The following is a 12,482-nucleotide window of genomic DNA, read 5'->3' as shown; positions in this document are numbered from 1 at the left end:
GGCCATCTCGGCCATGCCTGGACCTTCACTTATGTATTTTCATACGGTAGAGTTTCTACACTCCATAGATTAAGGTGTGGAGCTCTGCTGTTCCTCAAAGATTAATGCAAAGTACTACTGTTTTCTATTCAATTCATCTTATTTCACTTCTGAGATATCCATTCACACCCAAGAACGTGATGAAGGTGATGATTATGTGTGACGCTCATCACCATTCTCCCCTATGAACACGTGCCTGACAAACACTTCCATTCTACATGAAATAAGCTAGAATGAATATCTCTTAGATCTCCTAACCAGAATCTTCGTGGTGTAAGCTAGAATGATGGCGGCATTCAAGAGAATCCGGAAAGTCTAAACCTTGTCTGTGGTATTCCGAGTAGGATTCAATGATTGAATGACTGTGACGAGCTTCAAACTCGCGAGTGCTGGGCGTTAGTGACAGACACAAAAGGAGGGTGAATCCTATTCCAGCATGATCGGGAACCGACAGATGAATAGCCGTGCCGTGACAGGGTGCGTGAGCATATTATTCACTGAGAGGAGGGGATGTAGCCACTGACAATGGTGATGCCCTTGCATAAAGCCAGCCATGGAAAGGAGTAAGACTGATTGGATGAAGATAGAAGGAAAGCAGAGGTTCATAGGAACGAAAAGCATCTCCATTCGCTTATCTGAAATTCCTACCAATGATTTACATAAGTATCTCTATCCCTATTCTACTAGTTATTATTCGAAAACTCCATTATCAATTTATATCTGCCTAACTGAGATTTGCAAGGTGACCATAGCTTGCTTCATACCAACAATCTCCGTGGGATTCGAACCTTACTCACGTAAGGTATTACTTGGACGACCCAGTGCACTTGCTGGTTAGTTGTATCGAAGTTGTGAACCATGGTATTGGCACCATGTTCTTGGCGCCATTGCCAGGGAAAGAAAGAGCCATGAATTTTACATGATTAAAGTGTAATCACAATTACGCATACCAAGTTTTTGGCGCCGTTGTCGGGGATTGTTTGAGCCTGGACATCACAATTTCGTGCACCAGCGTTCAACGCCAAGAGAACTACCCCCTTTTGTGCGTTAAACGCCAAGGGTGGGTATCCTTTCTTGGCGTTGAACGCCAAGAGTGTTGTCCCCCTTTGGGCATTCAACACCAGGGGTAAGCAGCCCTTCTTGGTGTTGAACGCCAATGACATTCCTCTTTGGACGTGCAACATCCTTAGAGGTGTCTTGGATAGCAGTCTGGATGTTCTCTGTTAGATTTTCTTCTTCTGGTTTCCTGTTGCTCTGAGTTTGGGTGTTCAATGTTTTCTCACTCCTCAGTTGAATTTCTTGACATTCATCTTTTATCTGCTTAGATAATTGCTGCCTTATTTGACTCAACTGGGCTTCTAAATTCCTGTTGGAAGTCTGAGTTTCTCGCAAAGCCTCTTGCAATTTCAGCAACTGCTAAGCAAGGGAGTGTAACTGCTTAGTTAGTGGGTCATTTTGTTCTGGAGGGTTAGACTCAGTAGATATTGCCTTAACCTCTCCTTTTATGGAAGTCTCATCAACCAAGTACAGATGCTGGTTCATGGCAACTGTCTCAATAAGTTCGTGAGCCTTTTCAATTGTCTTTCTCATATGAATAGAACCACCAGCAGAGTAGTCTAGAGACATCCTAGCCATATCTGTGAGGCCATAATAGAAGATGTCTAATTGCCCATTCTGAAAATATTTCAGTGGGGCATTTCTATGGCATTCTTCTATACCTTCCCCAGGCATCATGAAGAGATTCATTAGTCTCTTGCTTGAAGCTTTGGATGTCCAGCCTTAACTAGGTCAACTTTCTTGGGGAAAAGTATTGATTTAAAAACTTGTCTACTAGCTGCTTCCATGTTTTCAAGCTAGATTGGGTTGGTTATCTAACCACCTCTTTGCTTGATCTCTTACAGCAAAATGAAAGAGTAGTAGTCTGTATACATCCTGATCTACCCCCCTCAGTGCGTACTGTGTCAGCAATTTGTAAAAAATTTGCCAAGAACTCAGTAGGTTCTTCCTGTGAAAGTCCAGAGTACTGACAGTTTTGCTGCACCAGAGTAATGAGCTGAGGATTTAGCTCAATATTACTTGCTCCAATGGGGTATACTGATACTTCTTCCATAGAAGTCCGGAGTGGGGGCCATGTAGGACCCCAAAGTTCTTCTGAACTGTTCATTCCTAATTGGGTCAATGGTGAAGAAAGGTAGGAGAGATTGGATATTAAGAAGTAAAAAAGGAAAACTAGAATTAAAATATTTTTGTTTTTATTTTATTTATTAATTAAATTCAAAAATAAGAAGGAAATTAAAAGCTAATTAAATAAAAAGATTTTGAAAATTGAAATATAATTTTTGAAAAAGAAGAGAGAGAATTAGAAGGGAAGCTTTCGAAAATAGAAGAGAGAAGAATTAGTTAGGAAGTTTTGAAAAAGAAAGAAGAGAAAACAAGTAACTAATTAAGAAAGATTTGAAAATAAGATAGGATTTGAAAAAGATTTTATTTTGAAATTGAAAATTTAAATTTTGAATTTTAAATTTTAAATTTTGAATTTTAAAAATTGAATTTGAATTAGGAAAAGATAAGATTTTTGAAATTTGAAATTTAAATTTTTAAATTTTTAAATTGAGTTCTTAAAATTTGAATTTGAAATAAGGTAAGATAGAGAATTTAAAGATTTTGAAAATCAAATTTGAAAAGATAGTAAATATTTAAAAGGATTTGAAATTTAAAATTTAAAAGAAGAAAAGACTGGAAAGGATCAAATTTAAAAGAAAAGATTTAAAAAGATATAGTTTCAAATTTGAAATTTGAAGTTAAGATAAGATAAGATAATGATTTGAAATTAAAATTTGAAAACTTTTTTGGAAATTTTCGAAAATATTTTTGAAATAAAGATAAAAAAGATATTTGTTTTTTTATATTTTGAATTAATGACGAAAGAGAAAAACAACTAAAAGACACCAAACTTAAAATTTTTAGATCAAAAGACACAAAATTTCGAAAATTAAGAGAACAAACACCAAAAGACACTATTTTTGAAAATTTTTTGAAAGAAAAGTAAGAAAGTTCGAAACTTTAACAAGAACAAGAACAAAAGACACAAACAAAAGATAAAGATTAATAAAGAAAAGCAAAGATTTTTGAAAAATTTTTTATTTTTTGAAAAAAAAAATAAAAGACTCAAACAAAATAGTAAAAGATACCTAGTCTAAGCAACAAGATCATCCGGTTGTTTGTCAAATCCGAACAATACCCGGTAATGGCGCCAAAAACTTGGTGCACGAAACTGGCTCCTCGGAATTCGCACAGATAGACAGGCAATTATAGCAGGTCGTCCAAGTAATACCTCAGGTGAGTGAGGGTCGATCCTGTAGAAATTGTTGGTTTGAGCAAGAAGTGGTTATCTTGCAGATCTTAGTTAGGCGGATATAAATTATAGTTTGTCACGGAAAATGCATAAAACGAAATAAATAAATAAAACGTTACTAGATAGATGAGAATTTAATGGTGATAGAATGGTTGAGGCTTCAGAGATGCTTTGTCTTTCCGGATTAACTTTTCTTACTGTCTTCTTCAATAACCTTCTGATTCCTTTAATGACAGCCGTAATTGATTAACTCGTGTCCTCTCATCAAGTTAACCTCTTCTACTGCAGCAGTCTACCATGTTGAAGTGACTCATGTCCTCTCATCAAGCCACCTCTAGGTTTCTCACTGTAGCAAAAGATGAAGCTCTAAGCAATCCACTCCCCTTCACGATCCTACTCAAGGTGCCACAGACAACGCAGATCTTCCAGATCAGAAAGTGCTGCTTCTCTGACTCTAGCCTTACACCACAAAGACCTCACTTACCCACGGTCAACGGAATTTCATGTCACGTATCCAAAGTTGTCCAGGTACTCTATTGGAATCCGCAATGCAATCTCTAGCTTTGGTTCAATGCTATCCAGGTCAGGAATCGCATGAAACCTATGTAGAACAAGGGTGATTGTCACAGGTCACCCTCAATTCATAAGATGAAGAATGAGGTTGCATAAAAGAATAGAATCAGACATACTGAATTTAAACAGTAATATTATTGATCCATGAAACTCAGCAAAACTCCTAACCTTAACCTTAGGAGGTTAGTGACTCATGCTGATAGAAAAATACAATGAAAGGTTCAAAAAGGGCAAAAATCTGTAACAAGGGTGATCTTTGTTGTATATATACTAATTTACTAACTAAGAATTACAGAAATATGATAAACTAGTCTTAGGGGTGCGAAAATCCACTTCTGGGGCCCACTTGGTGAGTGTTTGGGCTAAGCTTTGAGTGTCTCCACGAGCTAGTACCCCTTAGGGGCGTTAAACGCCAGCTGCTCCCCTGTGAGCGCTGGACGCTAGGAATAGGGCTGGTGGCTGGCGTTGAACGCCAGTTTTGGGCCTTCATCGAGAGCGCATCATTTGGACTTCTGTAGCTCCAGAAAAGCTCCTTCGAGTGCATGGAAGTCAGATCCTGACAGCATCTGCAGTGCTTTCTCTATCTCTGAATCAGACTTTTGCTCAAGCTCCTCAATTTCAGCCAGAAAATACCTGAAATCACCATAAAATACACAAACTCAAAGTAGAATCCAAAAATGTGAATTTTGCACTAAAACCTATAAAAGCATAATAAAACTTAAACAAAACATAGTAAAAACTATATGAAAATGATGCCAAAAAGCATATAAAATATCCGCTCATCAATATTACTTGCTCAATTTGTAATTATGATATAGTTAGAGTATAATAATTGTGATTGCTAAAATTTAGTGCTCATTTATTTTAATGCCATTGTCAAGTTTGTCAATGTTGCTAATTAGTATCTATCTTTTGCTTCACTCCTTATCTATCTTTTGCTAATTATTAAGGAATCAGGTTGCATAGGCTTCTATTGTATTTTTTCTATTTTCAGTTTTATTTAACGCAAAAGTGCATGAGGTTGCAAAACTGCATGAGAAACGATTATCTAATTTGGCACCTCTACAGTCTGTGGAAGTACCACTACAATCCGCATGTGTATTGAAATATGAACAAAATATATTACCATCTCTAATAAAATTATAAAATTGGATATATGTTTTCCTTCATTTTATTTTATTTTTGGCGGATTGCTGCTATTAATCTGATATTACAATCAGGATGGTTCGAGATGGATATTTTGGGCATAAAGATCATTTTAAATCCTTATGTGAGACGGTGGAAGTCGATAATGATTACTATCTTCTTGGCTCTGATTAATTATAAAAGGAGAAGTTGGTTGATTAATGTTAACAATGTAGTGATAATTATAACATTGTGTTGATCTAGTAATAGTTCTTGTTCATAATTCACTACATATTAGTTCATATTGCTTAATTGTTTAGTTGATGATAATTTTTTTTTTGTTGTTGATTCTAGATTTATCAGAGAATACGAATTCTGGTATTGCTCTGTGCTTGTACAATACCTATTTCCTCCAATTGATTTTACATACACAGCCAACTACCTAGAATTCATTATTTTGATTTAAGAACCCTCGTGGTTTTGGTACAAAATGTCACATTTCTTTATATTAAGTGTCCTTTTATTTTGTTTCTAGATAGATAATAATAAGTATATTTGGTAGAAGGCTAATGTTAAAGAGATAAAGAAAGACTAATTGATAGAGGACCTAAGTTCTTGGATTAGTATATTTCTACTTACGAAAATTTTTGTTGCTAATTGTTTACAATTATATAAAAAGCAGTGTATTATAGATCTGCTGAGAGGTAACTTTATTCATTTTGTAAAAGTTAATTTAATTTTACTTATCTTCTTTTTATTTAATGTGATATATAAATATTTAAAATTATGATCATCTCAATACTTTTGGTTCATTATAAATATATTTGTTTAAGGATAATTTTTATTATTTGAAGAATATTATATATTATTATTGTGTATTTATTTTTATTTTATAATATTTGACTAATTTAATTAAAAATGCAAGATTATATATATAATTATATTACTAAATATTAGGTTATAGAAAAAAATTATTAGAATATATATATAGAAATAAAAAAAATTTGGCAGACATAAGGCTACACTTATATAGAGTAGTTATGATATACAATGTGGTTACGCTTTAAGGTTATGCAGTAGTAAAGATAAATGTATCTTATAAAGGTAAAAAGTGTAGCCTTTGGTCATGAACAGCATCACTTGAAAAACGTATTCTATTCTCAAACGTTAAAAATATAGTTTTTGGTGTAAAAAGCGTAACCTTTAAGAATAGACAATAACTGAATAAACATCTTCTACTAAAGCGTCTCTATAATCAAAAAGGCATGACCTTTATTTAAAGTATTAATTTTTTTTATTTTTAATTACACTTTTTAAGTGTGACTAAATGGATATTTTTCTTATAATATATAGGGTGTGTTGTTTTCACGCTATGCATTGTAAATGTGGATTGGAATGCTTTGACTATGCAAGTTTTGTTTAGCATTTCTATATTCAATGAACGTGAATGGGTTTTTGCTTTCAAACACACATTCAACCAATTTTGCTTTTAAAATAGTTCATTGAAAAATTATGATTGCAATTTTTTTTTACCAATATTGTCCTTTTTATCTGCCAAAAGATTTATTGTTGTAGTTAATTCTTCTTTCACCTACTTTATTCTTCTTACTACAAAGAAAAAAAAAATAGCTCAAATATTTTTTTGCATACTTTAATATTATTTTGGAAGATTTTTCTATTTATCTTTAAATAACATAATGTTAGTAAAAAGTATAAGTATTATATTAAAATAAATGAAGAGTAATGATTAAAAATATAGTTCTATGTCCTTTTTAATAACTTTACACATATAAGTACTTTAAAAAATTACTCAAACGAAATTTGTTTTGTCATAATCAATTTTGATATTAACTTGCTAAATATAAATCACGTGGATATCAATCCAATTTTAATCAAATTCGATCGTACAAAATAAAGTTAGAGTAAACTCGAGTATGCAAACTCAAAACCAAAACGTTACATCCGTACGGTAGTTTATATGGTATAGTTGAATTCAACCGGACAACAACTATGATATAATTAATGGTTGATGCTTGTTAGGTAAAGTGACATTTATTTTCTTTCATGGGAAGGTAGTGTAACAATTACTCCACGTTTGTGATAAACATTGGTTAGAATAATGCGGTAGCTAAAATATTATAAATAATAAATAAAATATATGATTAATAATATTTGTATTGATAAAACAGTATAAATTATTTTTTTTATAATTTAATTAATATAATTAATTTTTTTTATAATTATTTTTTTTCATTTAATTTTATCAAAAATTAATTTTAAATTTATTGTGAACCAAATTGTAAAAAATTCTCTTTTATTATTATATTCATAATTTTATATTTTTTTTCAAATAATAAAAATTTAAATTCTAATATTTTTAATCTTAAAAAAATCTCAAATCGTCTCAATATATTTTATAAAAAATAAAAACATCTTAAATTTAATTAGTCTTTATTATTAAAAATCAAAAAAATTTAAAATTATTAATTTTTGACCTGTAAATTAAAAGATAAATAATAAATTAACACCAATTCATTGATTATAGATCTTATGTTTTAAAATTATATATAGATGCATGTTATACATATAAAATTATGGATGATAAATTAAAAAATTTTAACAACTGCTACTGTACAACTCATATTTTATATATAAATTATTAAAAAATAAAAATAAAAAATAAACAAAAATTAAAAAATAAAAAATAAATTTTTTAAAAGTAATTATTAACTAATCATATTAAAATCAATAAATAAACATACATATGAATATTAAATAAAAATATTAAAATTATGATCCATTAGTGTACATATGAGATAATTTGAAGAATACAATAAGATACATAGTTTGAAATTTGATAATATTAATTATAAAAATTTATTAATTATAGGCATCATATGTATGAAATTATGAATGTTATGAGTACGGAATAATAGATGTTATTAATATGAAATTATGGATGTTATGTGTATAAATTTATGGATGTTATGAGTAAATTTATCAATTGAATAAATTAATTTAAGTATTTGGCATTTTTTTCAAATCCAATTATGGTAAAATTTAAAAACATCTGTATTAACTTGATAGTTATTTATACAATAACTAAAAAATGATATGTGTATGGATGTAATAACTAATAAATATTAATTTAATTTTTGGATATTAATTGCATGTAATTATTGATGTTATGTGTATAAACTTATGGATGACATAATCATAAATCTACAAATGATATCTCATACCTCATCAGAACTAGTATAATTTTTCATACTCTGAAAATTTATTTGACTGTGAACAACTTCATCGAACGAGTCTATTTGTTGTTTCACTTCTTCAACTCTTTCCGATATAAGCACGGTGTTAAAATCAAATTTAAATGTCATACTACCAAATAAAAAAAAAAGAAAGAATTACAATTGGTTGTAAATTATTTAGTCTAGTCCACCCCCGAAATAAGACTCAAAAAACTTTAAGAGTGTAGCATCCACGTTCAATTTATAAAATTAAACACCCTCAATTATAAATCCTATTTCTCTGTCTCTCAGGCTAATTAATGCATCAAGCTTTCAATTATTTCATCCGTGTCCTGTTATGCTAGTGATAAAAATTTAAATTTGAATTTTTTTTCCCTTGTAAACGAGGTAGAGTGAGGTAAATCAATGTAAGAGTGAGTGGTTACAAAAGAAAATAAATTAAAATTAATGTCAATTAAAAAATATTATTATGATTAATCTTTATTGTAATAATATATATAAAAATTAAATTATATTAAGTATCATTAATATAAGATACGTTAGGCTGCGTTTGTTTCTGAGAATAGGATAGGATAAGACATTGAGAATAAAATATAAGTGATAGAGACACAAAATTTTGTGTTCTTATATTCCGTTTGGTAATAAACTAGAACAAATTATAAAAATTTAATTTATTCTCATTTTTTCATTCAAAAAATTTGAGATGAAAAATATAATAATAAAAAATATCATTATGAAAAATTAATAAGAATAATTAAAAAAATAAAAAATAAATTGTATCCCTTGTTAGTGTCTCCGTGTCTTTTCTGTCAGGATGGACACAAAATACACTAATTTACTGTCTCTTGACACATTGTCTCTATCCATGTCTTTTCTATCAAATACGATTTTATGTCTCTGTGCGTATCTCTGTCTGAGTATTCTATCTCTGTAAACAAACACAGTCTTACATCCTAACATGGCTGATTATGGTTGAAATATTTTAGGTTCTAAACATTTTTCATATAGAAGCTGATGATTGATTTCAGTGTTCTTAATGATTTTCGTTTTCAAATACATTTGAAACCAAATTAAAAATGATGAAGCTAGAACCACATTGCTTCCCATCAAGACAACAACGTAACAATGACTAGATATAATAAATTAAAAGAAATAAATATAAATAATTATATATGTTTTAGTTCATCAAGTACAAAACAAGAGAACATATGTCATGAATTAATGTGAGACTCGGTAATTAAGTCTACGTTTGTTTACTTACAGGTAACGAGCACTGAAACAGAAAGATAATATAAAATCATGTTGCGTAAATGAAATGTAGATCCAAATGTTATAATTTTTCCTTTGATAATGGATTATGTCAAATTGAAAGCGAACTAAGTTTACATATTTGGTATCATCAATATATATATATATATATATATATATATATATAGAGGAAAAAAAATAAATATTTTTATTTTTTCACTTCTCCTTAATAACTTTTAATAATAAAATAAAAAATATAAAAATATATCCATGCAATATTAGTATATATAATATTTCTTACATTTTTTTATTGAATAAATACCCTTTTCGACCTCTGTCCTTTTTAAAAGTTGACTACACGCTCTCTAACCTTTATAAAATATCAAATCGGCCTCTATCCATATACTCCGTGATACCAATTAGCCCTTCCGTTGGTTTCTCCGTTCATAGTCGTCGAAAAACGCTGAGATGTAACGTACATCCCGTAACATGGCGTTGGCACATCATACGTGGAATGCTCTGTGTTCATTTGGACCATTCCACATGCAGGGGCTTAATGGTCCAAATGAACACAGAGCATTCTACGTATGATGTGCCAATGTCATGTCATGGACTACATGTTACACCTCAGCATTTTTCGACGACTATGAATGGAGAAATCAACGGAAGGGCTAATTGGTATCACGGAGTATATGGATAGGAGCCGATTTGATATTTTATAAAGGTTAAAAGGTGTGTAGTCAACTTTCAAAAAGGATAGGACTCGAAAAAGGTATTTACTCTTTTTTTTATTAGTAAAATTTATATAGTAAATAAATTTTCGAAATTTAAAATAGAGTAAGTAATACATCTCATCTTTAAGATAATTTTAAACGATTGAAACTATTTTATGTAAATCTTGTGTAGTTTCTACTAGACTAACTCTTAATCTTTTATTAAGTTTTAAATATATGGATATATATGGATATGAATATTTAGTTTGTTTTCAATGCAATCAAGTTTTCAACTTATTTCCTTCTCGTTTAATTTTCATTGAGAAGAATGTTGTTCTTTTAATTTTCCACATAAGAAATACCACTACTATTATGTTGAAAACTCCAATACTAATGGTGCAAATTGTTAGAAAGAGAGGAGACTAGAGGAAAAGTTTTGTATGTTTTGTTATACGAAATATATATATATATAATTTATTATTTATAAGTATTAAAAATAAATAAATAATAAATAAATAATTTTTTTCAAAATTATAATTTTATTCAATGAAAATTAGTGGTTTGAGTCCACGCTCAACCTCATACAAGACTTAAAGTGGGGTTTTCCGAAGAAAAGAAATATCTAGATAGACAACAAAAAAGATAGAAATAATTTTTTTATAAACATAATAATAATAAATAAATAATATATTATTATTAATATGAGTATAATTTCATGCTAATAAATATATAAATATCCTAATAATTCTGATACAAATAAAGTAACTATTCCAAAATGTAGTAGTTATTTAAGTTTTATTTTTTGAGAAACATTAAAATTAAAAAATAAAAATTTGAAACAAAAACTCAATACAGTAAAGTGAAAAATTTAAAAAGTTCAGAGTTATAATACGAAAACTAAACAAGAAACTGAAGTTATCTTTGGTATTACCATCAATAACTAGATGGAACAAAATCAACCCACTCTTTAATTTGTAGCTTCTAATCGATTTGATAATAACTTTCGCAACGTCTGTTTTTTTATTTCTAAAAATTCTGGCATTCCTTTTCAACCATAAATTCTAAATGATAGTAAAAAAGTCAATCAACCACCTATTACATTCGTTTTTTTTATAAAAATTTTTATCCAACTCTCAAAGTGTCTCAAAATATTACTTAATAGTTTTTGGAGTAGACTAAAGTTTATTATAATTGTCTTGGTAAAGGAACAAATTGACTTATGACTAGTTCAATTATTAATCTTGTTTTACAACTACCAGGCAAAAATATTCAACCGTAGTATAGCGATATTTTTTCCACGTAACTTTCTTACCGTGTCCTCTCCCAACGACCCACCAATATAATATCAATGTGAGATGTTTTTTGGGGCAACAGATGGAGTGCGTTGAAGGAGGGATTAGATGAAGATGAAGATGTTGATGACGACGACCATGACGACTACGATAGATGGCATGGCAATTTGGGTTTAAACAATAAAATAGTCATGTGAAAATGATTATAATGGAGGTAAACATGTTATTAGGATTTTTTTTTTTTGAATAATGTCATCTTATTTCTCATCATCATGTTTAAATAAGATATTATATACATAAAAAAAATCAAATACTAAATAAATTATTATATATTTATATATAAATACATATATTATTTAATTTATATTTAATATATGTTACGGATCCAACCCACGGATCCCACGTACCCGGTCACTCGAGAACAACCCGTTTCGACCCAAAGGCCCAGAACCGGCCCTTCAGAGCTCCCAACCAACTTTCGAATTCAAACACCTCTCTTATCTTAGCCAAACAAGATAAGATAAGATAACTACCATCGTTTATAAAAAGAGGACCCAAGTCCCTCCAGGTATCATTCATTCCTCACACCTTATACCTCTTAGATCCATTCTGACTTGAGCGTCGGAGCGTCTTTGCAGGTACCTCCCCCCATTGCTCCAATCAAGTGATCCGGCATCAACCTCAACCCGCAAGTTCTCGATCCATCTCTCAACCCGTACCAGAGACATCTTGTACATTGGCGCCGTCTGTGGGGACTTGCACCAGCTGGGCCGGATGGGGGACGTCCTGGAGGAAACCCCCTCAAGCCAGGATAACTCACGACCGCTTAACCCAACTCCAGAACCTCGGGAGGTCACAAACCAAGCAAGAATAGCAAGCACTG

The sequence above is a fragment of the Arachis hypogaea genome, chromosome 11 (genome assembly GCF_003086295.3).
Source record: "Arachis hypogaea cultivar Tifrunner chromosome 11, arahy.Tifrunner.gnm2.J5K5, whole genome shotgun sequence".
In the NCBI taxonomy this organism is placed as follows: Eukaryota; Viridiplantae; Streptophyta; class Magnoliopsida; order Fabales; family Fabaceae; genus Arachis; species Arachis hypogaea.
The sequence above is the reverse complement of the archived record's forward strand: the minus strand, read 5'-3'. Positions refer to the sequence as shown.